The sequence below is a fragment of the Agelaius phoeniceus genome, chromosome 4 (genome assembly GCF_051311805.1).
Source record: "Agelaius phoeniceus isolate bAgePho1 chromosome 4, bAgePho1.hap1, whole genome shotgun sequence".
Lineage (NCBI taxonomy): Eukaryota > Metazoa > Chordata > Aves > Passeriformes > Icteridae > Agelaius > Agelaius phoeniceus.
The window spans coordinates 40,935,613-40,963,547 of NC_135268.1; the positions used below are offsets into that span (position 1 = coordinate 40,935,613).

The 27,935-nt window shown below is 34.5% G+C and overlaps 1 protein-coding gene across 23 annotated transcripts in view; it reads left to right on the plus strand.

Annotated features, from left to right (window-relative positions):
- TENM3 (teneurin transmembrane protein 3) overlaps window positions 1-27,935 on the plus strand; it is a 1,291,791-nt gene that overhangs the window by 476,958 nt on the left and 786,898 nt on the right. For 22 of the 23 annotated variants that reach the window (XM_077177351.1, XM_077177368.1, XM_077177366.1 and 19 more), the window contains exon 6: window positions 16,750-16,914. The gene's annotated coding sequence lies outside the window, so the exon portion shown is untranslated. The remainder of the gene's footprint in view (window positions 1-16,749; window positions 16,915-27,935) is intronic. The other variant, XM_077177355.1, reaches the window with a different exon arrangement.

Sequence of the window (27,935 nt, forward strand, 5' to 3'; positions counted from 1 at the left end):
AATTAGGGGCTCAGAAATGGACACAGCAGTTGAGGTGAGCCGTCACCCATGTTGGGAGAAGAATCACTTCCCTGGTCCTGCTGGCTACACTTGTTCTGATACAAGCCAGGATGCCATTGGCCCTCTTGGCCGCTTGGACACACTGCTGGCTCATGTTCAGCTGCTGCCAAGCATCAGCACCAGGTCTTTCTGCACTGGATCATTTCCAACCACTCTCCCCACATCTGTAGGGTGCTGTGGGGTTTGTCTGACCCAAGTGCAGGACTTGGCATAGTAATAGCAGCATGGGAAGAAACCCACCTCTATGCAGATTGAGATTATCTTGTCAAAGACAGAAATATTTTGTTCTCAGTGTTATACCTAGATAGTAATCAAATGACCTTTGTCCTTAATAACATCTTCCTTCCTTCACCAAACAAAATATGATTTTGATTTCTGTGTCATTAGAAGTTTCTGCCAGCCATGTCTATGGATTTGTCCAGCATTAAGGAATATTGAGCTTATAGCTGGAGCAGTAAACCCGAGTATTTATTTGGAAACAGTATCCTGTAAAATCTAGTTTAAATTTGTACTTAGAGTAAATGTTTGGGAAAGTTCGTTGTTGCAGCCTGATACAAAATCCAAAATTTATAACTCTCGTATCTCCTATTTTTTCCCCATTTCTTTGTTCTTCAGGCTGTATTTTTCAATGGATCCTAAATTTTCTGTATTTCTCTGTCCCTCTGGAATTCATTAGTTCTAGAATATAAAGGGGGTAGTTTGATGTAAGAATGTTTGTGTTACTTCCATTTTAAACTGAGATGTCCAATCAACACCTGGAGACTGTGCATGCATTAGTTTACTCTGCATGCTGCCCAGGAAGAGTAGTCTAATGATGGTTTTGATTGAGTAAACATTTTCAAGTAAGGTTTTATTGTATATGTTCCCAGTACTAAATGAACAAAACAAGTTAATCACCCTGGCACCTCTTTTCTTGTGAAACTAACTTGTTCTGAATTTTATTGAATTCTTTTTCACTCTTTACATCTCTGCTTTCACTCTGTTCATAGCCACATACACATTTGTAGGTAAAGTGGATTATTTTTTGTTATTTTAGCTATAAAGCACTTTTAGCTAAAAAATAGGTTTCACCTAAACATATTGTGATGACATTGTCCCTATAAATGTGAGCATTGATATTTATGAATCTTGTACATAGCAAAGATTATAAGAGTACTCACCAGGAATGTGTTATAGACTTTTTCATAAAATGTTACAAAAAAGTACCCATTCTGTTAGATGAAACCATTTCAAACTTCTTTCATTACTTGAAGACATAACATTGTCTTTACAGATCTTTTGAAGGCAGGATTTTTTTAGATAGTTGAAAAAATTCTTCCAATATTTGAAAAGATCAACTAAAAGAGATGGCTGGTAATAGAACTTCAGGGCAAACCCCAAGAGGGTTTTGATCCACAATCCCTTAAGGTGCCGTACATTTGTGTTTTCATTCATACCAGTGCCTTCAAATACTTGGCAAGTTTGAAAAATATTTTTTTTTCATTTCACACTAAAGGTCTCATTCAGAGAGGCACTGTACAACAGTATATCCTCTGTCACTCTTCTTGGGAGTCAAGAAATGGTGTGGCCTAATGAGGTGCTACGCGGGTTATCAACAGGATTGTAGGATGCACATCAATAGCTTTACATCAGAGGCAGACTTAAAAGACTTAAAAGAAAAAAAATTAGGTGAAGAGTTAGTGCTGTATGATACCATTTTCCAGGAAGTGACAGTTCAATAATAATACTAAATAAAAAATAAATAACAGAAGTAAATTCTTAATGAACGAGGTATTGTGCTCTTTCTGATTCATTTATGATGACTAAAGAAATTATTTCATCAATTAAATAGTTAGATATTTCTGTAATCATCAGAGCTAACAAATAGTTTTAAGAAATTTAAAATAATTCATTTGAAGTAGTGTATGTAGACTATTTTCAAAAGACCTAAGGAAAACAGTAATGTTTATAAAAAGCAATAAACATATGTTTAATGTTTTAAATCTTTTGAAATGTGACCATGATGGAGACAAAAATTATTACATATATTGATATATATTGTTTATTGTCACTCTAAAAATTCTTCCAAATTATTTCCTTTTTTTCTGTGGAACACACATGTCAGTATTTTTGCTTTTTTGTCACGAACACTTGTGAATTAATTGCAGTTGGTCTAACAACATTGGAATATAATTTTCTGCGGTTTTTAATTAGTCTTTAGTACTGTGTATCCTTAGGTGATATATTAATTCAAAATTGAGCTTAGTCTGGTAGTTTGAAATCAAATGTGACCTTTTTGTCTATAATTAATATATTTTTAGGTAGAGCAAAAAGTAACAAGGGTTAATAAATCATAAAGTTCCTCTTAATGGTAAACAAATCTAATCACTCATCTTTTAGACCTAATACTTGATGAAGTCTTACATGGTAAAATATATACTGAGGCAGATTGGTTTACAATTAACTGCCTGAAATGATAAAATTAGATATTTTAATGTATAATTTTCACCATATCCCTGTCCTCTCTTGCAATTGGAAACTTTTCACTGAATTATTTGATTTTTGAAGTCATGGAAAAATTGAATTCTGAGAAGGCAGTTTTGGACAAATCTGATGTTTCAAATGCTACGCCTGAAAATAGAGAGTGATTTGGTAAAAAATGTACTTGCATTGTCAGGATAGCAGTAGGACTGTATCCCCCCTGATACATCTTTGCAGTTATAGGAAAAACTGAGATGTACAGCATAAACACATGAAAAACTTACAGTACTGAGACCAGATCAAAGCTCTGTCTTGCACAATATTGCGTTTGATCAATTATGTATACCTATAGAATAGTATGGAAGCAGGTAAGTATGTGTTAATAGCTCCATGCCTCCTTCCACTAGGTGTCTGAATCCACTTCCAAATTCACTGCTAACTGTTTTTCTATCAATAGGCCTAATTCATTTGCAGTCTAATTTTTTGTGAGATAAAGATTTTGGTTGTTTTGCATGTGTGACCCCCTAACTTCGTTTAAAATGCCTTAATATTTGTCTTAGATAAGGCAATTAGTTAAGTTTTGCTAGATGACTTTCCCCATGACATATCACACATGAATTTCTAGATAGCCATCAAGCAGACTCCAAACCTAGAATTTCCACGCTTATGAGTTGTGGCCAACAGTCTGTCAGATGCATTTCTGTTAAAGGGAGTATATGGCATCTGGATTGGAAATAGTCTTTGGTAGTGCCTGAGGCCATGAAAACTAACTCGAAGATCTTCATGACATCATAGAATCATAGAAGTAATTTGGGTTGGAAGGGAGTTTTAAAAGTCATTTTGTCTAACTCCCCTAAAACAAGCAGGGACATTTCAGCTATTTTTGGTTGCTCAAAGCCCATTAACCTGGCCTTAACCACTTCTAGGGATGGGCATCTAGCACCTCTCTGAGTATCTTGTTCCAGTGTCTCACCACCCTCACAGGAAAGAATTTCTTTCCAGTATTGAATCTTAATCTGCCCTTTTACAGTTTAAAGCCATTTCCTCCTTGTCCCTCTCATTACGAGCCCTTGTTAAAAGGGCTCTTTCTCCAGCTCTCCTATAAGCCCAATTTGCATACTGGAAGATTCCCATGAGGTCTCTTAGAAGGCTTCTTTTCTCCAGTCTGAACAACCCCAATTACCTCAGCCTGTCCTCTTAGGAGAAGTGCCCCTTCCCTTGGATCATTTTTGTGGTCTTCCTCTGGATCTGCTTTAGGTGCTGGGGAGTTCAGAGCTGGATGCAGCATTCCATATGGTGTCACATGAGAGGGCAGAGTAGAGGGACACAATTACTTCCCTTAACCAGTGGATCACGCTCCTTTTGATGTGGCCCAGGATATGACTGGCTTTCTGAAAGTGCAGGTGCAGTCTGCTGGCTCATGTACAGCTTTTCATCCACCAGCACCCTCGAGTCCTTCTCTGCAGGGCTGCTCTCCAGCCCACTACAGATAGCTGTGCTACTTTTCCAGATGTTGAGGTGGTTGAAGTCCCCCACTAGGAAGAGAGCCTTCGAGCATGATGCCTCCTGTAACTGGAGCAGGAAGGTTTCATCAATAATCATCCTTATCTGGTGGCCTGTAATAGACATCAACCACAAGTTCCCTTTGTTGCCAGTCTCAATTCTTGCCCAATCAGACCTACACTGTTTTGGTTCAGTTACTTTGCAAAGTATTTCACCTTGGTTGTGTTCACATCTAATCAGGATTAAAATAAATCACTCTAAATAATGATTTCCTGTGAAAGATTTTGTTTTGTAAACCATACTCTGGTGAAAAAAAAAAGCTTCAAAGGGAAACTTTTGGACAACCAGAATAGATTTGGAGTTTCCAAGTGGATTTAGATCTAAAGAAAAAAGACACATCTCTGTCCCTCAGTTGTACATCAGGACTACCATACATATGCACAGTCCCTATAGTATTTATGAAAAGGATGAACTATGGAAGGAACACTCAAAGTTTGTGTAGAAATTTGAATACACAGTTATATTCAAAAGAATTATTGGCACTTTACTTTCATAAATATGCATGCTTTTTTTTTGTATTTGTATCCATATATAAACATGTAAGTTGGATGTTAAATGTTTTTTGTGATTACCTTTAGAAATTCAAATTTAACATACAAAGGACCGTTTCTCACCTACTTGTAAAAAAGCCATCCTTTATTTTTTTTAATAGTGCTGGCTTTGAAACTTGATATCATCTCAGAAGAACACATCTAATACCATGCTATATCAGTTGAAGTTAACTTCATCCCTGGGTCTTTGAAAGCTTTTCAGAACAATGTCTCACATTTCCTCTACATCATAATAGTTTTAAATCTAATTATTTATTTAGAGATTAATATAATTTGCTCTTAGAAACGTACTTGTATTTACAATTTGAAATAATAATAGATTAGACTTGATGATCTCAAAGGTCTTTTCCAACCTAGTTCATTCTGTAGTTCTGTAATATTTAGGAATGCATATAATAAATTGCAGTCAGAGCAAATGAGAGTACTACTAATCGTTTATATATGTATTTATATTTGAGGTAAAAGTTATTAGAGCTGTTTCATTTCTGTCTGTATTTATCTTAATAAGCAAGGTAGCTTAAGGGGTACGTGTGTTTTGGTTCCATTTCAGTGCAGCTGTACAGTTTAGAAGAAACTGCTTCTGAGTTGCTGTTCATGGGTTTTGATGCAAATCTCACAGCTTTCTCTCTAGCTGTGAGTACTCATAAACCTCACAGGCTGTGGTAAGAAGAGTAATTTGGATAAGTTAGAAATCCAGAGAAAACTGGCAGATGTGAAATATTATAAGGAATTACAGCAGTCAGAAGGTTATGTATGAAGGAGAATGTCATGCATTTAAGATATATGTTGGTGTGTGTTGCTCTTTGGAGGTATGTACCTCGTGCTAGACACACAGAGTATTTTTTAATAGTTGTCTGATAATTTGGATGACCATTTAGTAGAAAATTATTAGGCACAAGTTTGCCTGTATCTTAAATAAGTTCCTATTTATAGGAAACAAATGGACTTTTTCAATGTGAGTTCATCAGCAAGAAGGAAAGACTGATACACTGTGTGGTAACACATGGTTACAAATGGTTTTGCACTTGGCTAGAACAACTCACACTGATCAAATTGAATAAACTATGAGTTCTATTCTTTGAACACCCTATGAAGCCATAAAAAGTCTTTCTCTGCAAATCTATTGTGCATTAAAGGTGTGTGTTCCACCACCATATTTACAAATTAAACCTCAAGAAATAGCTTGAAAGTTCTCATCTTCTGAATAGAGTAGAAAATACCATTTGGGGTTCTTTTCCATACAAGAAATAGTGATCAAGCTGTATGGGTAGCTAGCTGAAGAATTTAGTGCTCTTTTTTAATTTCATCATCAATATTTACAGCATGTTGTAAAGCATATGAATTATGGTGGGAGCACTAATTATTCAACAGAATTATTTAAAGTGTTTGTGCAAATAATTCTCGGTCTGTATCCCATTTATATTGTCTTCAAAATCCAAAGATTTCATTTTGTGTTGGATTGCATTGTCCTGTTTCAACATATGTAAGCGCCTTTCATTAAATTAAGAAAGACATAATATTACCAAGCTTCTATGCATATATTATTTTATTAAAATGAGGAATCAATTTTAACAGCTATTATGTAAAATATAAAAAAAAAAGTTGTTCAAGAAATTGTATAAAATTAAGAATGTTAATATAAATCTCCAGTATTTTTCTGAGTATAGAGATGTACTCAGAATTAGCCACAGAGAAATTCGACTGCATATATGGTATGGAATTCAATGCAATGGTCTCTGTGTTATAAATCATAGGGACCTTTTTGTATTTTCAGCATTTTGTTCTGTAATTTGGTCTTAACACTACCTTGCTTGTGTATAGCCAAGGCACTAAGTTGAAATAGTACACTGTGCCAGTTTCCTCTTTGGTTGAGGGATGTGATGTATAGTCAAGCTGTGAGGAAAAGCAAAAATTAAAACAAAATATAAATGAGACAGACTGAAACACTGCAATGTTTTGGGCCTTAACTGTCTAAGTACAAATGCAGAATACAATTCTGTAAAACAGTCTTAAAAATTCTAGTTTTCATTAAGGTTGGATTCAGCTCTGAATTCTCTGATCTGAAGTATTTTAATGATATGCACACACATCATAGAGTTATTTTTTTTTCTTGAAAGTACATTCTAAAACTTTATCAAAAGGAAGCACTGATAACATAGATGTATGTCTCAGTTTGTAGATGGAACTTTTCTACTTTCAAAATCAGATCTGTGGTGATTAGATATATTTTGCTGACATATGTGACTATCTGGCAGTCTCATTCGGTTATATTTTTTTCCAATTTTCTTTCTTTCACCATAAAAACCAAACAGTTTTTACTGCTTTGAGGAGAACTTTCTTGCTGCAGCACTGCACAGAAAGACATTTCAACATCAGCTGTGAAAAAGGAGACAGGAATATCAGATAAATTTAGTAGCTAGAATGGAAGAACCGAAGAAAAGAACACCATTAGAATGTTAGAGTTCTAGCATAAAATGGTCTACATACTTTTCCATTTCCTGTATTCTGACATTCAAGGGATGTAATACTTGAACTAGGTTCTCTGATACTTCTATTGGTTAAATAAATAAATACATAATATCTCGATAGAGCTCATGCAAAACTGCCACTGTTCTCAGACTTCTGTGTGTAAGCAGCCCCCAGGGTGCTTCAAAAATATAACATTCTGTGTTGAAATCAAATTCTTTTAATAATCCACAGTGTTCCATCTTGCTGCCATCTTTTTGCTATCTCTAATTCATGAAAGAAAATTTCAACCAGCACAGACTACTTTAAAATACTCTTTTTACTTAGTTTAATAGTGAGATGTTAATTTTCAAATTTGTGCTGTTAAAAGAAAAGAAGATGTTGAAAATTAGTAACCTGGAGTTTTGTTCAAAACTTGTAATTTTACAGTAGTTTGTATCATATAAATTGATCTCCTCCATGGATATTGCTGTGCTGAATGAGAATCTTTAAGAGGTAGCAGTTATTCCTCTTTACCAATAGCACTAAGTTGATTGGGTGTGTTGATCTGCTGGATGGTAGTAGTGCTCTACAGAAGGATCTGGACAGGTTGGATTGATGGGCCAAAGTCAGTTGCATGCTATTCAACAAGGCCAGGTGCCCTAAATTGTGTTTAACCTGGAGAAAAGGAGGTTCAGGGAAGACCTTGTTGCCCTCTACAACTAGCTGAAATGGGGTTGTAGTGGGGCTGGGGTCCGTGTCTTCTCCTAGATAACAGGGGACAGGATGAGAGAAAATGTCCTTGAGTTGCACCAGGGAAGATGGATTGGGTTTTAGGATGATTTTTTCACAGGAAGGGTTGTAAAGCATTGAGACAGACTGCTCAGGGAAGTGGTGGAGTCATCATCCCGGGAAGTGTTCAAAGAAACTGTGGGCACAGCACATGAGTACATGGTTTGATGGTGAGGGTGACAGTAGTGTTTGTAGGCTGATGGTTGGAATTGATGATTGTAAAGGTCTTTTCCAGCCTTTAAGGTTCTGTGCTTCTAATGCTGTGAATGCAGGTGATGAGGTGACTTTGGCAGTTAGACACACTATTGCCTTCTGTTTTCATAAGATTTTCAGGCACATCTGGACATGTTTTTATATGCCTTATTTTTCATTAGTTTTGTAAAATGCAGTTGAGCACATTTTCCTTTTGACAAGCAGCAAAGTAATATTGTAAACTGAAACACAGGGCAGTCGACATTAAATCACAGATACATTGTTGTATCCTGGAATACACAAAGGCCAAGTCCTGAGTCTAAAATAATTTTGTGAAGTGGGATAATGAACTGTGGGGAAACTGCAACTTTACCAACTACTGCACTCACCTAGAATGTAAACTGGAGAGAGAATTCATTCCTGCTGAAAAAGACCCAGAAATCTACTGAGATTGTAAATTTCTTTTTAAATTACTACTCCTAAGAAAACTTGGAATTTCAATTCCAGATCCTATAATAAGAACTGGACTGGGGAAACAGGGCAGAATAGTACAGATCTATAATCATAAGCTCTGATTCAGTAGTTCAGAATAATGAATAATTTTTCTAACTTCATGTGGATTAAAGGTTTAGTATAATGAAATGAAGAGGGGAAAATGAGCAAACAATAGTTTGCTCATAGTTGACAGTTTATTACTGTCATTTTAGAATAAGTAAAATATTTCTGATTTTTCTAGTTCATAGAGATTAATTACTATCAAAGTGTATTTACCTTTGTATTGTACAAAATCTTAGGTTGCCATAGTTGCTTGGGTAAATTAAAATCAGAAAAAATGGGCAATCTATAGCAGTCTCTCCTCTTTTATGCCATTTTATCCTAATAGCCCTGAAATGCTTTATGAACCTCAAAAAGGGAGAATGTAACCTAATGCAAAGTATTTGCTCCCTAGAACAAAGAAACTGTAAAATTACATTGGTTTTTTTCTGCTCTTGGCGTAGAATGTGCCACACCATCCCTTACAAAATCAACTTCATGAAAATAAAAAAAAAAATCAGAATCTAGATAAACTTCAGGAAGTTTTAAGTAAAATGAGGGAACCGAGTGAAGAAATCAAATGTTAAAAGAAACATGCTGTTAGCTATAAAGAGCACAGGGTAATACTCAAAAAAATAATAGTTGATATCTCAGTCTAAATCAACCTCTTGAAGGGAATAAAACCTGATGTAGAGCATCTATGATGCCTAATACTGTAAATAGAAATGATGCCTAAAAATATATGTCTGGTGTCTTTGAAAAATAGTCTTTTTAGAGTGTCTTTAACATATTTTTTCCTGATGTCTTCTTCTTTCTTAAGAAATCTTCTTCTGTCTCAGAAAATGACATCCTATAAATGGATCTCACTGGTCAGGATCAGTTTCCGGTATTGAAGAATGCATTAATGTTCCAGCACAACTCAGTTTGGGTGGTTTGAACATTTACTCTGAGTCTTTACCTGTGCTATTTATTGTCAGTTATATACAATTATTTTCATATCTTGGACTTAGTTTCTTCCACAGCCTTTGTTTACCACTATGGATAGTGATTGTAGTCCTTCTCAGATGTTATGTTTGGGAAGGTTAAACAGAATAAATATTTTCAGCCTTTTTAGTTCATAAACACAGTACTTAATGTATACATTCTGGTTGTTTAGTTCATATGTGCATGACTCTGAATTTTGCATTTTCACATTTGATTTCATTTATTTATGTGCTGTTAAAGTAGTTGACTAACTCATAAAGCGGTTCCTGAAAGAACTTTCATGGTTTATATCTGTTGAAAATATCAAAATTTTGTAAGCGACCTACACTGATACACTCAATTTTAAATGACTCATTAAGGTTTTACAGAAAGTCCACCTTATTTAAGGAGCTCCACTAGAAATCTTGCTTCAGACTGTAGACATATTCTTCTCTATATCATAATTCTTCTCTACATTCCCATCTTCAACTTAACTTTCTCTGGAGCCAATGTCAAATCTATCACATTTCTGGTTTAAAAAAAAAACTATTTAGCTCACTTTGAATCTGTCAGATTGCCATCACAGAAAATGGCAAATGGCAAATATGAAAATCTCCTTCTGGTATGTTTTTTTTTTTTCCTTTTACCATGTCCTTAAATCTTTTTTTTACTTCAATATTTGCTGAAGTCTTGTGTCTTTCATAGATTCATCCCAAAAGCTTAAATAAAATTATAGTAGATTTCTTAATATATTACAGTTACAGGACATACATACTACTGAATTAGCCTTTAAACAAGGAGCTTATCAATGGTTCTATTTCATGATCCCTACTACATCTGTTGAAATTAGAAAAATAAAAATAAACAAAAATGCCTACTCTAGTCTATAACAATATAGTACTTAGATTTAATATGTTTTATTTAGAAAATTATTTCACGTTTTGTACAATTTCTAGAATGAAAGATTGTTGGAAGGAGTGGAGTTTGAAAAAGAGCTGCATGCCAGCCACATGATGTGTGACAAATAGGTGAGCTGAGGCTCCAGGCTAAATCCACATGCAATGAGTCCTATAGAACATCCACTCTATATGCATCCATTTATCACGGATCACAGAACTCTTTCCAATCCTTACAAAGAAAGTGTTGACTAAAACCTCACTCTGTATGTTGTTTGTTATCACATACAACACAACATGAAGTTATGACAAGCACATTACAGTTATAATGTGTCAATAAACTATAAGCTGCCATATAATTGAGCATATGCATACCTAAAACAAAGTTGCAAACTGATATGAAAACAAAATAAATGCCAAAATAATTCCAGTGAGCATCTCTACCATATGTAAACCTCAGCAAGTTTTTTTTGTGGAAATACTCTAAAAAGAAAATGTGTTTGCCATGATCTGTGATTAATTTCAACTTGTGTTTGTAACTAATCCACTCAGACTGCCTCCCATCTTATGTACTTAGCGACTAAGCAGTGACTAAGTAGTTTATTTACATTAAAATCTGTTCTGTCACCTAAGCCCCTAAACAACATGATGAGCTTGCAGCATTTTTAAGAGCAGATGCATAGTTCTGTTTTATGTTTATTCCCTGGATACAATTTAAAATTGATTTAAAAACCCAGAAATTCTCTTTCACTCAAATATGAACATGTTTCATTTAGAATAAAAAAAATATCCTAAGCAATACAAGAAATAATTGTTAAGAAGCCTAAATTTACAGAAGATATGCATCTAGTTGGTGAGTTTAAAACATCTAAAGTATTAAATTTCCAGTCCTTAAAACAAAACATATGTTTAAATGCATTATACATGCATTATACAGCAAAATCAAGATTAAAATCTAGGAATTTTATTCTTCGTTGATTCTCTGGGACTTACGTTTTTTTTATGAAGAAGTTTCTAAATATCTGTCATTTGCTAACTTAATGATGGTTGGATTTCAAGAAATTAGAGTAGTTATAATGTAGCAGCTCCAGGTAATATCTTGAAAATGCTGGGGTTTAGGAACTGAGGTCTAACTTCTGTCAAATTAGAATTTACAACAGCTCTAAAAAAAAATCACTGAAAGCACTGTATGTGCTATCCATTTTATTTATTGTGACTCAAGAAATTCACATATTTCTGAATTCAAATGAAAAGATCACGTGCTTTAACTTAACACATATGGTAATTCTTTATGCTAACGTATTTTTCAATAAAAATATTAGGATTGCAGTAGAAAATGCAATAATTTTAAAAGGTGTTCCATTTTCTCCATAATTTTCTCCAGTCATAATTCTGTTTGCAAAGGTATTTCAGAATTCACAGTTTTTATTGCAGTCCTATTTACATGAGTATGTAACAAGAACTATGCAATAATCAACATAAAGTTCTTGCTGATATAAAGTGTTTGCCTGTCATAGCTGTGTCAGTTTCCTGTTCTGTTCTTAAGCACTGAGTTTGACAGATATACACTCTGTGCCATTAGTGGCTTGCTCTGAACTGTATAAAGGTGAAGCTGCCACAGTAATTTGTTTCAAAGAACTTCCAAACTTGACTATAACACTGTAATATATCTCGAAAAAAAGATACTGCAGTTGTGAATACACTTTAAAAACAGCACTGCTTATATAGTTTAAGGAGAAAAAATACAGGAACTTATTTTTTTCTATTTGTATATTCCTTCTGTAAGTTGTTTTCCCATTTTGTGTTAGTGTGAGAGCGAACAGCAGTGTAGATATTCAATGTGAAGTAATCTTTTACTATTGACTTCTAACATTTAAAGAACATTTATATAAATGGTGTAGATTTCAGCTACTATGAATCATACTTATAACTGTATTCATCTGGCCTTTTGGAAAGACTTGAAATTTCTGTATTTAAAATGAAATGGGTCCATTCTTACCTCATTCTCAGGCTCTTAGGTAGAGTACAGCAGCAGGAATTATACAACTGATAGGGAAGGATTATTCATAAGAGAATGTCAACCCAAAGAAAGCATTAAATACACTAAAATCAGCATTGATGTGGGAGATTGAACATGTTTATAAGGTTATGCTTTTATTTTTAACACTTTTATTTAAATCTATTCAGCTTGTCATTTGATAGCAAATTTCACTGAGGAATTCCTCACTGCTTTGTATTAATCTCTGCTTTATATTTATCATATAAAGGTGTTTTGTTGTAATTACAGAATATATTTTGTCAAGAAGCCACATATCTGTAGTAATCTAAAGAATCAAGACACAGGAATAAAACAGAGGAGCATTTCAGTCTCCAAAAACTTTAAATTCTGATGCACGATAACTTGTCACAAAATTTGGAAAATTGTCTTAAGATATGGACATCAGGCTGTTTTGCAGAAGAGAGAGAACAGCTGAAATATTCTGTCTTGCTCTTCTTGTTGAAGTCTTAATTAGGTTTACATTCACTTACTCCCTCTTCTGATGTAGCACTACCTCATACCAAATTATGAGAGCAACATCTGCCAACAGTTTTGTCTTCACAGCACTGAGCTACTGGATCAAAACTGTATCTTGGAGAGCTTTACTATAGGTATCCTAATTTTCTGCCCAAGTTAGATATTAGTTTTATAACATATAAGAGGTAGGTGTTCATAAGCAGCAAGTGTCATTTGAAGAAATAAATTACTTGCATTAACCTCTTATTTGGCAATGATGTAAAAAGCAATTTTTTTCCTCCACTGAAAAAAGTGTCTGAAGTCTTCAAGATATGTAAGATATGTCTGTATAACATCACTGTCATAGTAGCAGTATATGACTGGGAATAAAATTTGAATAATTTTTATTTTATCACAGCTTTTAATGTAATTTTAGCTTGGAGGAGAAAAAGGAATTAATGTGAATGTATTTAGTATTTTAAGTTTACTGTATTGTAAATATTGTAAACATTTGTGTTCCCAAGTGCTATAAAAATTATTTCAGTTTCTGTTTAGGAAAAAGAAATCAATAAAGGAAGTCAGACATAACAAATGACAATTTCAGGCACAGTGACAGTAGATAGACCTGGGTGCCTTATATTCACAGACCTTTCAATCAAGCAATATGTCTACTGCAGTGGAATAAACTGAAGACACTCTAGCAGCCAAGTGGACTTTGATCACTTTTGTTCATAAATGTGACTCATATTTCAGTAGGCACTTTTTTCTAAGCTACTGATCTTCCCTAAACTTCACAGTGAGTGCTCAGTGAACTTAATGGAGCCTTTACTCATTCTGCAAACAGACATTAAATACTCATGCTGGATCACACTGGGTTTTTTTTTTCTTACATATCAGATACTGTCTCTTTGTTGCAGTTTTTGTTTCTTTTGTTGTTTTGCCCAATGTCCTTTGCATTCTACAGAAAAAATTGTGATGGAAGATGAGTTCCTTTTGTAATCACAGTGCTTTCATTAGTTCAGTTTTACAGCAGAAATGAAGTTTGGAAATACTAATTTGCCTGCATTTCTTTATTTTATGGTTTTTGTTCATTCATCTTTCTTGATGATTACTCCTATGCTTTCTGTTGATTGCATGGCAATTAAGATACTTTGTAAAATTAAACATGATAAATACACTGTCATAAATCTCCCTAGTTTTCCAAAGAGAAAGCTAAGAGTGTAGTTTTTTGTAACAAGAATACATGGCATAGTAGGGACTGCCTTATTCTTTTGATTGTTTGTAATTATAGGACTGCAGCCATGTAAACAATGCACTGGTAGAAATTAATGAATAGCCTTTGGTCATGTGGCTCTTGTGCCAGTTCAGTCTTACTGGATCTAAGATGTGACCATTATTTGTTATTAATTTTTTCCCAGATAGGGGCATAATGGGTGGGCTCTGTGTATGTTACATGTTCTGTGTGTGAAATGAAGGCATGTGGGAATGTGAGTGTTTCCAACCTGCTGATGTAATGTGAGACAACTGCAAAAAAAAGGAGAGGGTCAACCTTGGTCCACTGTTCTCTGTGTTGCCCGTTCAGCATGACCTCTGCAATGGGCTGTGCCTACACTGCACCCAGGTTTTACCTAAAACAAAAACAAAACCAAAAAAACCTAGGAAAGAAATAATAGTTGACTTGAAGAGGTATTACTTGAAGGTGTAGTCAAAGCCCTAGTTTGCTCCTGCTAGATCTGCTTTGTCATTGCCTTTTCCAGTTGAGCTGACTGGGTCCTTTTTCTACCTCTCTACTAGTCAGAGCAGCTGTTGACCCATGCAGAACACATACTGTGCTTCCCCCTCCAAGGATGAAAAGCAGCTTTGTTTGCTGTGTTGTCTCAGGTCTCCCAGAGGCATCATAACTATCAGAGGCAGAGTACTACCCCGAAGTTGTGGGAGTAGTGCTTCCTTGCTACACCTTTTTTGGCTTTTTTTTTAATGCTACAAGAACTGTAAATGACGTTCCTTAAAACATCCTCATCTCTAGTTTCTCTAGGGAAAACTCTAAAAAAATACATTTCATGTGGTCATTTATAGCAAGAAGTACCAGTTTTAAAAACACAGCATGGATGAAACAGGTAAAAACTGAATCTTTTTGCTTGCAACAGAGAGGGGTACTGAAAATCACTCTAAAAGAGATATAAAAAAAATAAAATTGGTTTAGATTTTATTCTCTCTAGGAAGTCACCTTAGAAATGACTTTCTGAAACACTATCTTGTCTCCTGCCTCCTTTATGTTAATTTTGTATGATAATCCCTGGGATTCAAATCCCAGGGAGATAGTTTTTGTTCCTTTTATATTCATTTGAGATCATTAATTATATCAACACTTGCTCTTTCCTTGGCAGCATCAAACATGTATTGTAACGAGTCATTACAATGTTTTACAGCAATAGTCATCACAGAGAATTACCATTCTATGCATTATCAGATTTCTAAAAATTTGCGAGGTTGTGAATATTTACTTAATAAAAGAGGGTTGCCAAGAAAATACAAATACTTCAATAAGTATTGTATTATAAGTATTAAATTTTAGGGATATATGTATTAAATAATACTTAATAAGTATTACATTTTAGGGATATATAAATAATGATTTTGAGAAACTAAGAATAACTTTTGCTTTATTCATATTTTTTGTAGTATACTTCTCTTTGCTCTTTCAATAATTAAGTCTTATGACATTCCAGAAAGCATAAATCCTGCTGAGATGTTTAGGTTTGGCGCAAACTATTGATGTACAAACAAAATTTAAAAAAAAAAAAAGAAAAAAAAAATACACCCAGAATCATAACAAGCTGTTTTGCTTTTACCTTTGAAAGAAAATTGGATAGTAAAGTAGTATGGCGTGCTGAAACTGTTCTAGCCTTGTTGTTAACCAGAACCTCCTTTTGAAATTCATTGCCTTCAATTACATTTTTAAAAGAATTTTAATTATGTGCCTGAAAAGAATAAAGATGCTTCAGGCTCCATTTGTTTATCGTGGAAGGCCTGAAAAAATGAGGACAGAGCTTCCCAGCTCAAGCAGGGGTTACAGAGAGAGAGAGATGACTTTTAATTCGACAAGTTCAGAGAGATTTCTTAGTTTGACGCGCACAGCAGGGGGTCTTTGAGTGCCTGGCAATACTTCAGCATTCTGAGCTTTGAAAGTCTTTCCCTGCAGCAGAAATTGTATCAAAAGCCAGTGATAATATTCCCTGCAAGGTAAAGGACCCTATTGAAGATTTCTAGAGCTGTTTATTTATTCATCACAGTTTTTTCTTTTAGGACGTATAAGACGTATAGGTAAAAATTCACACAGATGCTAAGAAAATGGAATAAATAAAAAAAATTAATGGGGACCTCTCATTAATTGTTCAATTTTCCCTTAAGTTTTCCGTAGGCCACATTCACCTATAAAATTTCCTGTCATTCCCTGCCATATATTCTGCATGCAGTCTTCCCTTCAAATCTCAGCTTTTCCTCATTTTTATCAGAATTATAATTTTTGTCTGCCTTCTACCACCAGCTGAGCACATAAGATGTTTATGGCCATTTCTTTCCACTAAACCCTTAAAGTGATTGATTAATTTTATGGAAGAACATTTTATTCCATAGGGGTCTTTTTAAATCTTACTTTTAAAGTAGATTTGAGATAGCTATTTCAAAGCCAAGGTTAAAGTGTCATTTATATTCCGGAGATCAGACTTTTAATGTTTTGACATTACGCTTATTTGAAAAGTATACACTGGTTTGGTTTTGTTTTGTTTTGTTTCTGCAGCAGAGCTGGGACTGTGAGACTACGCCAACCTTTCCCTTGTGTAATGTCAATGTCGGCTATCACTTTGGCAGAATCACCCAGCTCAGTGAAGACAGAAAACCCCTCCTTTCCTCCTGTTTTTCATCTGCTGGTGGCATTCCAAGTGACCTTCCCTCATAAATATTGGTGAGTGACCACATGGGGAAAGCAGCTCCTGCGTGCAAAGAAACTTGTTTCAAAAAGCTGTGTCGACCTGAGGGGTTTCCATTTTCTCAGTTTCAAAAAAACCCACATGTGCAGGTGTTGCTTGGGGAGGGTGGATTTTCCCTTCTTTAAATAATAACTTGAGTTATTTAACATCACTGATTTATCTAGACTTATAAGCATTTATAGAACACTCTCATGTGCTAACTATTCAAACTATAGGAACCAGCCTTTCAAAATACTGCTCTACAGAGTGAAGTATTTCCTGAGAGCACAAAAGATTTTTCCTCTCTTGCTGTTCCTTTCTCATGGTTAAGAGGTCTGGAATGCTATAAATTTATTGTAACACCCCAAATATGTCAAAATGAAAGTTTCCCAAGTGTAGGAATTAAGGAAGATAATTAGAGGCCTTTTAATTCTTTCTGGTTTGGGAAGAATGCCTAGAGTGAAATCACAGCACTGCAGAAATTCTGATACCTTCAGGGCAGTCCAGGGATGATGTCATAATTTTAGTAGTTCCATAAGGCTAAGTTCCATAGTTAGTACTGAAAAAACTTTTCAGGTCATTTGAGGCTATCACAGCAGATTTACCCCACTTGAGATTAAGAGATTTTCAGTCTTAAAACCAGATGTGTTGATAGTGAAATAGCCACCCATGGCTCAGAAATATTTACAGTATCATAAAACATAACAATATAAAATACAGGAACAGATACTGAAAAATATTTAACCTTTCTTGGAACAGTTTGGAAGTTGTAAATATGTGCAGAATCTAAGGCTACAAATTATTTAAGTGTTAGTTACACATATTAAAACGAAGACATGGACAGGAAAATCAGTTAGCTGTCATTCAGTATTAACTATGTATTGCAACCATCTCCCATTCAGATAAAAGTGATGTATCATTTATGACTATATGATATGTAATGTTAATTTTTTTTCTTTTTTTTTCCTTAACCGTATGGAAACTTGAAGTATGTCAGTTTAAAGGACTAGAGCATCTTCAAAAGAAATATTAATGGGAGCATTATGGCATCGGCCTAAGAAAATAATGCCCTATGATTAATGGAAAATTTTCAGGAAAAGGAAAGGCTGGTGTACCTATTATATCTCTCTTTGTGTTTAAAGAGTGAAACAGTTGTGCTATTTATAAGTTCCTCAAGTATGTCTTAGAATTGTGACTAATTTCTGTGACTACTTGTAATCAGGGGAGAGAATGAAGAGAAAGAGGGGAAGAAGTGAGTAGAATTCCGTAAATGTGTATGCTCTATCAATGTTCTTTCTTTGTTTCTGTATCAACTTATGTGATGGAGTCGTGGCTACTTAGTCATTTGGGAGTTTTATTTGGGTACAGGTGAACAAGGTAAATCAGCATCAGGAGCTGTTTTGAGGATTTGTGTGAATCTCTTAGAACCGAAGTAGGTCTTCAGTCTTGGATGGGATCATCGTAATAACAGCTTCAAAAAAAAAAAAAAGAAATGCATGAATACACTTGCTACAGCTTTTTGTCTCGTAACATCGCGGTACTCAAACCCACACACTGTAGCATTTAGTTTGGTCACATATGATGGTAAGGCTGCATACCATTTAAAATAGGAAGCAGTAAGAGAGAGCGTTCATCTTTTGAGAAAGACCTCCTTTAACTGTATTTCCATTTTAAACTTCTCTGTCAATTAATTTTTTATATATTTAGAGGATGTTTTATCAATTTACTGTAGCTTTATGGAATAACTTGCTGTTTGATCAGACTGTGATATTTTGCATATGTAGCTGCTTTCTTTTAAAATGGGCAGGACAGAACTGTGCAGTCCAACAATTAAGGATCTTGATTTTGTTCTTCTTTCCATGCCAGATTCCAAGTGTGGGCATACAGTTCACAACTCATTATTTTAAATTAAGATGACATTTTTTGAAATCTTGCAAGACCAACTGGTATACTAATAGCAGGTAATTAGGTGATTATAAGGTCTTTAGGTACCACAGCAACTGCTTGGTCCTCACAAGGAGAGTGAAGAATCTTTGTGGAAGTTAGGATGTTACCTGAAAGAATCAAATATAACCATTTATCAGGACATAACATATCTGTTTTATTAAAAAAAAGGTGGCTTTTTTAATTTTGACCACATCCACATTAGAAAGAAGTGACAAAGTATGCAAAAAATTTGTAATATTATTTTTCCTGTTTTAATATTTTTATACAACCATGTGCTTCAGTGTAATCCACCAGATGGTTCTAGATTCAGTAATTCACTGCCTTTATTACATTTTGCACATATTTGATATTTTCTTCAAATTTGATATTTTACAAAGGGTAAAGGGCCTTAATTAAAGAAATGAGAGGCATACATTGATAAATAGATTAAATATTGTATCAATTTAAATATTCCCTCTATGTGAACAAGGTGGGATTAAACGCATTTTGGTAGTAACCTATTTTTTCAGAGTGGGCATAATCCACCTCTGATTATTTTATTGTTTTTTCTTAAAACCTCAACTATTTATCAAGAGTTTGGTAAAAAAATCCAGTGTGAATTCTAACACAGAACTTTTAAAGCCAAGTTTACCCTTGGGAAGCCTGTAGCTCTGAACCTTAATGAAGACATTTCCGTGCAACTAGGTTAAAATATCCATTGAATGTGCGCAGTGCATCAACTTCCACAAATATAAACTGTCATTAGTCTTAGAGAGTGTTGCTCTCCTGTAAGGAAATGACTTTGCTGTAAAATAATGCACATTCTTCTTTCAATCTTTATGGGTTTTCTTAGTTTTGGTTTGTTTGGGGTTTTTTGTATCTAAACTCTTTGGAGTCTGATGAAACTGGGATCATAGAGAAGTGGCATAGTCTGCCAACTAGTAAAAACATGATGTTTGAGGAGGTAGAACTAATAAAGTCAGCTCTGTTTTCTTTGTACTCTAAGGTCACCAATTTCAACTGCAACCCTGATCTCCCTATTCCCCTTATTACCTACTCTCTTTGCCTGGGAAACAATAGAGCTGTGCTTAGTCTGCAGCTCCCTGAATGCTGAGTAGCCCAGCCATCTCCTATCCACATTCCACTCCCTGGGGATATTAATTTAGATCTCCATCCTTGAGACTTCTAAGGGTCTTAATTATCTTTAAGACTTGCTGCTTTTCTCCAATTTGCTTAACATTTGACAATCACCCAGCTAAAACATTTCTGGGTGAAGGGAGATAGGACATACATACAGACTTCAGGTTTAGCCTTAGCTAAGGCTAAAATATGCAGGCATTAAAAAAGATACAAGAAATAGCTGGGATCCCCATGCTGAGATTGGGATTAAGAGACAGCTCAATTAAAAAAAAAGTTTCCACAATTTTTTTTTTTTAATTAAACAGCAAGTTTTTGTGAATGATACTATAATTCTTAATTCCTTTTTAGATATTTTGTTTGTTCAAATAGCAGCTAAAACAAAATGATTCTTCCTGTCCAAGGTTTTTAAATTGAAAAGTATGTTAAAGTGAATTACTGAGGTTTACTTGAGATTTTACAGTGATCATTTAGCTATGTTGTCCCAAATGCTCATGTGAAAGTCTAATTAACCAATAAGAATTGAGAAGACTTGGTAGTGATTGTTTACATTAAATGTTCAGAGATGAAAGAAATTAATAAATAATTCTAAGTCATAAAATATATATATAAAATCACAAAAATGCTAGTAAATACTTGAATAACATCTGCAATTCCTCAGACCTGTCATAAAAATTAATTTTAGCTAATTGCTAACAAAATAGAAGAAATTATATGCACATATGACAATCATGAATCCAAGTTATTCCTTTCTAAGGCAAATATAATTTTGACTATATGATTTGTTTGAGTACAAGGAAAACTTTAAAATCTGAATGGTGGTGTTATTTTCTCTATGAAAATATGAGGCAGTCTAAGTTTACTCCTGTGTAAAGGAAGTAAATGAGAGGGCTCTGAAGAGATGCCAAAAGCCTTTTGAGTGACAGCATATAGGAAGCACAAGCTCTTCATATGGTAATACTTTCAGGTAATTCAGTAGCTGTCTGATCTGCTATTCAAACATCCAGGTCAAAGTTATTATGCATATATTCTTGTTACTTGGTTACAATTACACAGCAAAGTTAAAATAAAGCCATCGTTATTCAGATGTCTCTTTGCAAGAGGAGGGAAGAAAATATTTCATAAATTTGTTTTCTGTTGTTTCTCTTTTTGCTTTCTATTTTATGTCAAAAGAAATTTATTCTTATTTTAATTTTAGTTCCGACTAAATGCACTATTAACTAAAGATTTGTACTTATGAAACTGTGAATTTTATGATTTTATGGTGACTTTAATAAGAGACTTGTGTATGAGTGCCACAGAGAATGATGACATCACCTAGGTTTCAAGCATCTGCTACTTGGACTGTCACCCAACTCTGTATTATATGCTGTGGAGTAAGTGACAAGTTTCAGCATAAAATGCTAAAAGGAGTTGTGCCTTAAGTGTGGGGAAAAGAGATGTGCCACAAATCTCATCGTTTTGAGCTACCAAGAAGCATCTTTGTCAGAGCAGGAGTTGCAGCTGACTAAAAGTAGAGTAAATGTGAGAACATTCACAAGGTTAAGGGTGCCCATATTAATAACTATAGCTTTAGCTCAGTTGCCATTCCTAGCCTTAGAATTCTGTCCATCCTGTGTCAGTCTGTGCATCTGTGGTGGCAGGCATTGGCTGTCCGACCATGGGATCGAAAGGGAATCAAGCTTCTGACCAAGTTCCATTGAGACACTCCGTCTAGACACCATTCTTAAAGAAGTCTCCTCTGTTCATCACTAATGTTGAGAAACTTTAGGAAATTGAAGGGAATAGAAGGATCAGAGGGAGCACAACTGCAGCCTTGTGGTTGGTACAGTCTCCATAGAGAAGAAGGGAGAGGTCCCAGTCTCAGTCTTAAGGACTGTTCATGCATATTTTACTGAATAGTCATTGGAAAAAGACCTTTCAACTTAAGAGATTGGCTTTTTGTAACAGAGAAAATGTTGACTTTATGAAGGTTACCTGAAACACTCATAAAATACAACTAAGATTGTATTTGGTTTTGTATGTTATAGATACAAGCCTTTAGAAGCAAATACACTTTTTCAACTTTCTTTTTTTTTCTTTCTTTTAACTTTACTGGTAAGAAAAAAAAAGATATCTTCTATATCCTACAGTGCACTTTGTTTCACATGAATCCAGGGATTCATGTCAGGGACATGAATCATTCAATTATGGCGTTTTTTTTCTTCAGTACTCAATCTCTTTCTGTCAGGTATACAGCTTTTCTATTCATGCTTTTCTGTTAGCTTCACAAAATTATGATTAAAAGACATACTGGACCCTTGACTGTGTAAAATTTGCTTAAAGAAACTTTACCTGTACATTTTCAAAGTGGTCTGGCAATACTCAGATTTGCTGTGAAGTAATTCCTGTGACTCTTTGGTGTAAATGACATTCTGGTTTTGAATACATGCTGGTTATCCATACCAAAAGAGCAAAAAATATGTAAACAAATAGAATGTAATTAATAGGAAAAAATGAGGAATTTAATGCCAAGGAGTTGTGGTTTTTTCAGTACCAGTTGTTGCTTTTATTCCTGGTAACTTCTGATTGACATAGCCATTGCATTACTGTTAAAGCAAAATGAATGGAGCATCAGTTTGCACTTAGACTTTTGAATCATCAGTGAGCTGTGACCAACTGACAGCAACCAGCAACCAAACTGAAGGTTTGCCAGCCAGCTGCATCTACATTAATGAGTTTCTTGCATGGTTACATATTCAAGCAGTCTTAAGCAGATCTCAGAGATGAAGATACTTTAAAAGAATTATATTCTTTTACTGTCCCACTTCAGCGACTTGCAAGGTTCTCATGGTTTACAGTTTTATCCATCTCTGTCTCTGTTAGGCTATACACAATTGTGTTACCACATTTTACAGTCCTAGCTCAGGAACTGAATATAAGATGTGCTAAGGTAACATTAGCACTTGCAGACATAAAGGACTAAATCATAAAGGTCTTCCTCTCTATTGTGCAATATACGTGAACAAATTTTCACCCCAGTAATTTTAAGCATGAATTTCCACATATCTGGAAATCGGATTAGCCCTGAATCAAATTCTCTATTCTGCTAGTGCTAGATTTCTCTTATCTCCAATGCAATCCAGTTTGTGTATGCTTGCACAAACTCTCTGGGCCAGTATAAGAGGGAAATTCAGACAGACACAACAGGAGCCAGATTCTGTCTTCATGGCCAAGTAATAGGACAAGGGCTAATGGCTTTAAACGTAGAGAGGATAGGTTTAGATTTAGATATTCAGATATTAGAAAGAAACTCTTTACTGTGAGGGTGATGAGGCGGTGGAACAGGTTGCCCAGAGCCCAGAGAGGTTATGGACTCTGCATCCCTGGAGGTGTTCAAGCCAGGCTGGACTGGGCTCTCAGCAACCTGGTCTAGTGAGAAGTGTCACTGTTCATGGCAGGAGGTTTTGAACAAGATGATCTTTAAGATCTCTTCCAGTCCAAACCTATTCCTCTACCTTAGAAAAAGAAAGAAAAAGGCTGTTTCCCTCTCAGTTAAATTTTAAATATACTCACACGCCAGGTAAATAACAATTCAAAATTCATTCCTACTAAAGATCTTTATCATGCTAGCAAAGAAAACATGCTTTGGCAGATGGGGACTGGTCAGAACCATATAAGGTTATAGATATACTTTATGCTTTACTATTTTCTGATGCCAATATTAATAGTGGTTTTTTTAATATATAATTGATTTGTAGGTTGGCATGAAATTCTGAAATTAATTGTACATATCAATCAATTAAAAAGACAATAATAGAGAAATGGATAATTTTGTCTTCAGGGCTAAATGAGCTATCACTCTGGCTTAAAATTTTAAAAACTATAGATAGTAAATTTGAACATGGTTTTGAACACTGAGGAATCTATGGTTTGTTTCAGATTTGAAAATTCACTTAGCTCCATGAAAAGCCTCAAAACCATTGTCAAGTTTTTGCCTCAGATGATACATTAGTGAACGTTACATTCATAGCAAACTAAGGTCCCAGTCTTGAAGCTATCCTAATTCCTTAAACACTTCCATGCAGGCAAAGTAGTTTTCAGCTTGTGGGCAGTTATAAATGCAAGGCCTTTGCTCTACTGAGAAGTGCCCTTACTGTGTTAGGGTAGAGCTGTACCAGGGGAATACTGAGGTTGAAGTAGCTTCAGGCATTGGTAAATGCTAAGTTGCCAGCAGCTGAACACTTGGAGGATGTATTTTCCCATCCAAGTGTTTCTTTACTTTCTAACAAGAGAGGAACTGGATTCAAATAAATGCATTTAATCTTTTTTTAAAAAAAAAAAAAGACATTAAAGAATAGAAAGGCCCACAAAAAAAATTTCTTTCTCTGGAAAACCCTATAAATGTTTTTAAAGGAAACAGTAAGAACTGACCAGTTCTTACTGTTTCCTTTAAAAAAGAAATTAGCTGATAATATCGTGGGAAATATTTGTGTTAAAGGTCACATTAAACAAAAGTCAAATCTAGACTATCTGAGAAGTCTGGAGAAGATGTTTAATGCAAATTTTTTGTGGAAAAAAGATGTGTGTCACTGCAGGTCATCTCTGAATATTCTTGTTGGGGTTTCTCTGTTGGATATGCAATCTCAGCTAAATGTTTTGAAGAGGAGGAATCAAATAAATTGCCCTATTTTGGGTCTTTCTCATCTGTATACAGTTGTGCAGCTCTAGTAGACCTGAAAATTGCCCAGAGACAAACTTAAAAAATAGAGTGCTTTTGAGGCAGAAAATTGCTTTTCTGCAGCATGGTCTAAGGGACAGGATGTGACAGGAGGACAAGGAGTTGTCACTATGTAGTGATATTGTAAGGCATATCTTACATAACAAAAAGGATCATTTGTCTCTTTTTCTTTCATTTTAAACTACAAGAGATTTAATTGAAACAGTTGGAGGTATCACCCCTAAACGAAGAACAAGCCATTATAATTTACAATTAAAACTGAAAGTTCCCTCCTTAACCCACTTGTAATAGCTACTCATTGTGGAGAGCATGTGGGATAGATGCCTGTCCACAATTTCAGAAGCCTTATTCTCCAAAGGAAGAGGAAAAAAACCCATCTCATTGTACATGCATGTCAAATATTAGCATGATTCTTGTAGTATAATAAGAAAAGAAAGTGGTTTGTGCTTTTGATTAGCCTCTTGATGTTTCAGAGTGGTTTTGTATGGCTTAATTTTCCTTTTATGGCAGTTTGTACATATAAAACAAAATGAGGGAGGGGAGGGGGAAAGAAATGTGCCATTTATATACCTAGGATATGAGGCCTCCTTTGGGCCCATTATACATTAATGGGTCAACTGAGATTTATTAGGATATGTGTATTAATCTTTATACACATTCACATACTATAATTGTTCCTTTGGTGCTATAATGTGATTAGCTGTGAATTTGTGCAATATTAACAATAATATGGATTTCCATATTACAGAACAGTAATAACAAATGGTTATTAAAAATGCATGTAAAGTATGGGATGTGAAAGCACTTCTAAATTCTCAGTAATCCGATTATGTTCTGTTGTTTTTAAATACCAAAATGGTTAAGTCTTTACTATAAAGTAAAACCTAGTATTAAAGAAATCAAAAATTTTATGTTATACAGAAGTGAACAAATGAATCTAAAGCTGTCTTAATGAAAGATTAGTGTCTGTTTCTCATAGGCAGCTGAGATGTGGATTTTTGCATTATTAATTGAATTATTAATTGAATATGTAGCAAAAATAGAATATAGAAGGTAACAGTAAATTCAGTATTGATACCGCTCTACATTGAAACTGAAGGGATCTTCCCTCCTCACATCTGTAATCATATGATAATAATTCCACATGTAAGGTAATCATTTCGTGCTATAAAGGCATAGTACAGTAGGTATATAGAAACGAGAAACTATTAATTTTAATTTTGTGAAGCTAATTTTTTTTATTATTTCTCTTAAGCTAATTATTTTTTTAATTTCTTAAATGGTAAAAAATAGAGCAGCCACTTTTTTTTTCAGATAGTTTATGATAATAGTACCCCTGTGGGGCGCAGGATTGTACACGCTCACCTGTTTCTTTCCTTTGTTTTGTGATTGGATATGACAGCTGCTTATGGCATGATTCCACCATGGCAGTGACTTCAATCCCTGCATGAGCCATTCACTTAAGAGCTGGACTCCATGACTCTTGTGTGTCCCTTACAACTCAGAATGTTTTGTAGTCTGTGGTCTAGAATTTCCTGGACTTGGTTTTGAGAGAGACAGAGAATGAACATTGAGAGCATTTATATTCTCCTCATAGAATACATACTCCTTCTGCAAAAAGTTGCAAGCTTTACTCTCAAGTTATTTTCATCAAGTAGTGATACTTTTTTGAGCAAAAGTTTCTTTACCCTCCCTTCGTGACCGCATAGTGGGAAGGTATCTTCTTTGACCCCTCTTTCCTGAATCATAAATTCCTATCTTTACTTTGAGTATATCTGTGGGAATAGAAGAAATTTCTGTAATATAGAATTTCTGTAATTTCTACCATTTGCCATGCAGACTTAAGATTCAGTCTTTGATGATTTCCTAAAGTCTTGGTATAATCACAGCTCCCACTTTTCTTTCATCTGATTTGCATTTTAAGATTATATTTATTAATAGATTGCATTCTGTAAATTATTGCCATAATGTCATTTTTGTCATTCATATTTTAGAAATTCTCTTTCCCAACCTCAATGTTTCTGGTCATACAGACCCCCAATTTCCTTATAGGATGTGCCCTTGATAAACACAAGGTAAAACAGGGATTTTTTTGTTATGCACTTCAAAGGTATTCTTTAGTCTTTCTTTATTTTTTGTCATTTTATTTTATTTGGAAATACAATTTTCCTATATTTCCATTTTATCATTCACTATTCAAGAATCCTACCAAATAAACCATGTTAAGTAAGTTAAGTCTAGGGTTTCTAGCTGGTTTATTTTTATACCAACTGTAGAAAAAAGGCACCTACCTTATTTCTGCTCATGGTATTATGCAATTTAAGTAGAGGGACTTTTGTCATGCATTTTACATGAAGATGATGAGTATTCCATTGTATTCAAATGCTTGTGGAATTGCTGTTAAATGACATACAGCAGGTGGGCCAGTGTCATTTGTGAAAGTCTCTCTGAGCTGCAACTTGAGATGCTGCTATTTCTCTCCGGCATACCATACAGCTTCAAGGCAACTACTCTTCTGCTTAGCTATTGCATTTTATTTTTCTATAAATTAATTACTTATTTTCAGTTCTTGTTTGTTCTCTTATTTGCTTCTTCTTACTAATTTGTGACTGCAAAAGGAACTCAGTAAAAGGTGACCATAAGAAATATAGCTCTCTGCAGCGTAGTTTCAACAACAAGGGCAGGGGTAGTCCATGGCCTCTCTCATGTTTGATTGGACTGGAAGTATTTTCTTCTATCTTTGTGGTAACCTAATTAAATATTTTTGTATTTTAGCTGTGTTGCAGCTAAAGCTGTTGTAGCTTAGCTATAGCTGTCGCAAATTCCCCCTCAATATTTTACAGTGCTTTCTCATAATTTTAATGGCAGCTTTGGGAATGTGTATAGCCAGGTACTGAATCAATATTGTCACTTAGTTACTATTATGGATAAAAACTAATATTAGAAATTAACTTAAACTATGAGAATAATTATGTATATTCATTAAAAAAATATATTGGAGAAACAGCTTAAGACCATTTCAAGCTAATTACTGATATAATTAGCATTGAAAAAACCCCAAACATTTTATGTATTGAAATTACACAACCTGCTTTTTTGATTTTGAACAAATTTTCATTATCTGTTTAATTTAAATTTTCAGTTATATAATCTGGAGAAGACCATTTTATGATTACGGACATAGCATTTTAAATAAAATTAAGTAGAAGATTAGAACACCTTATGTTAGAACAC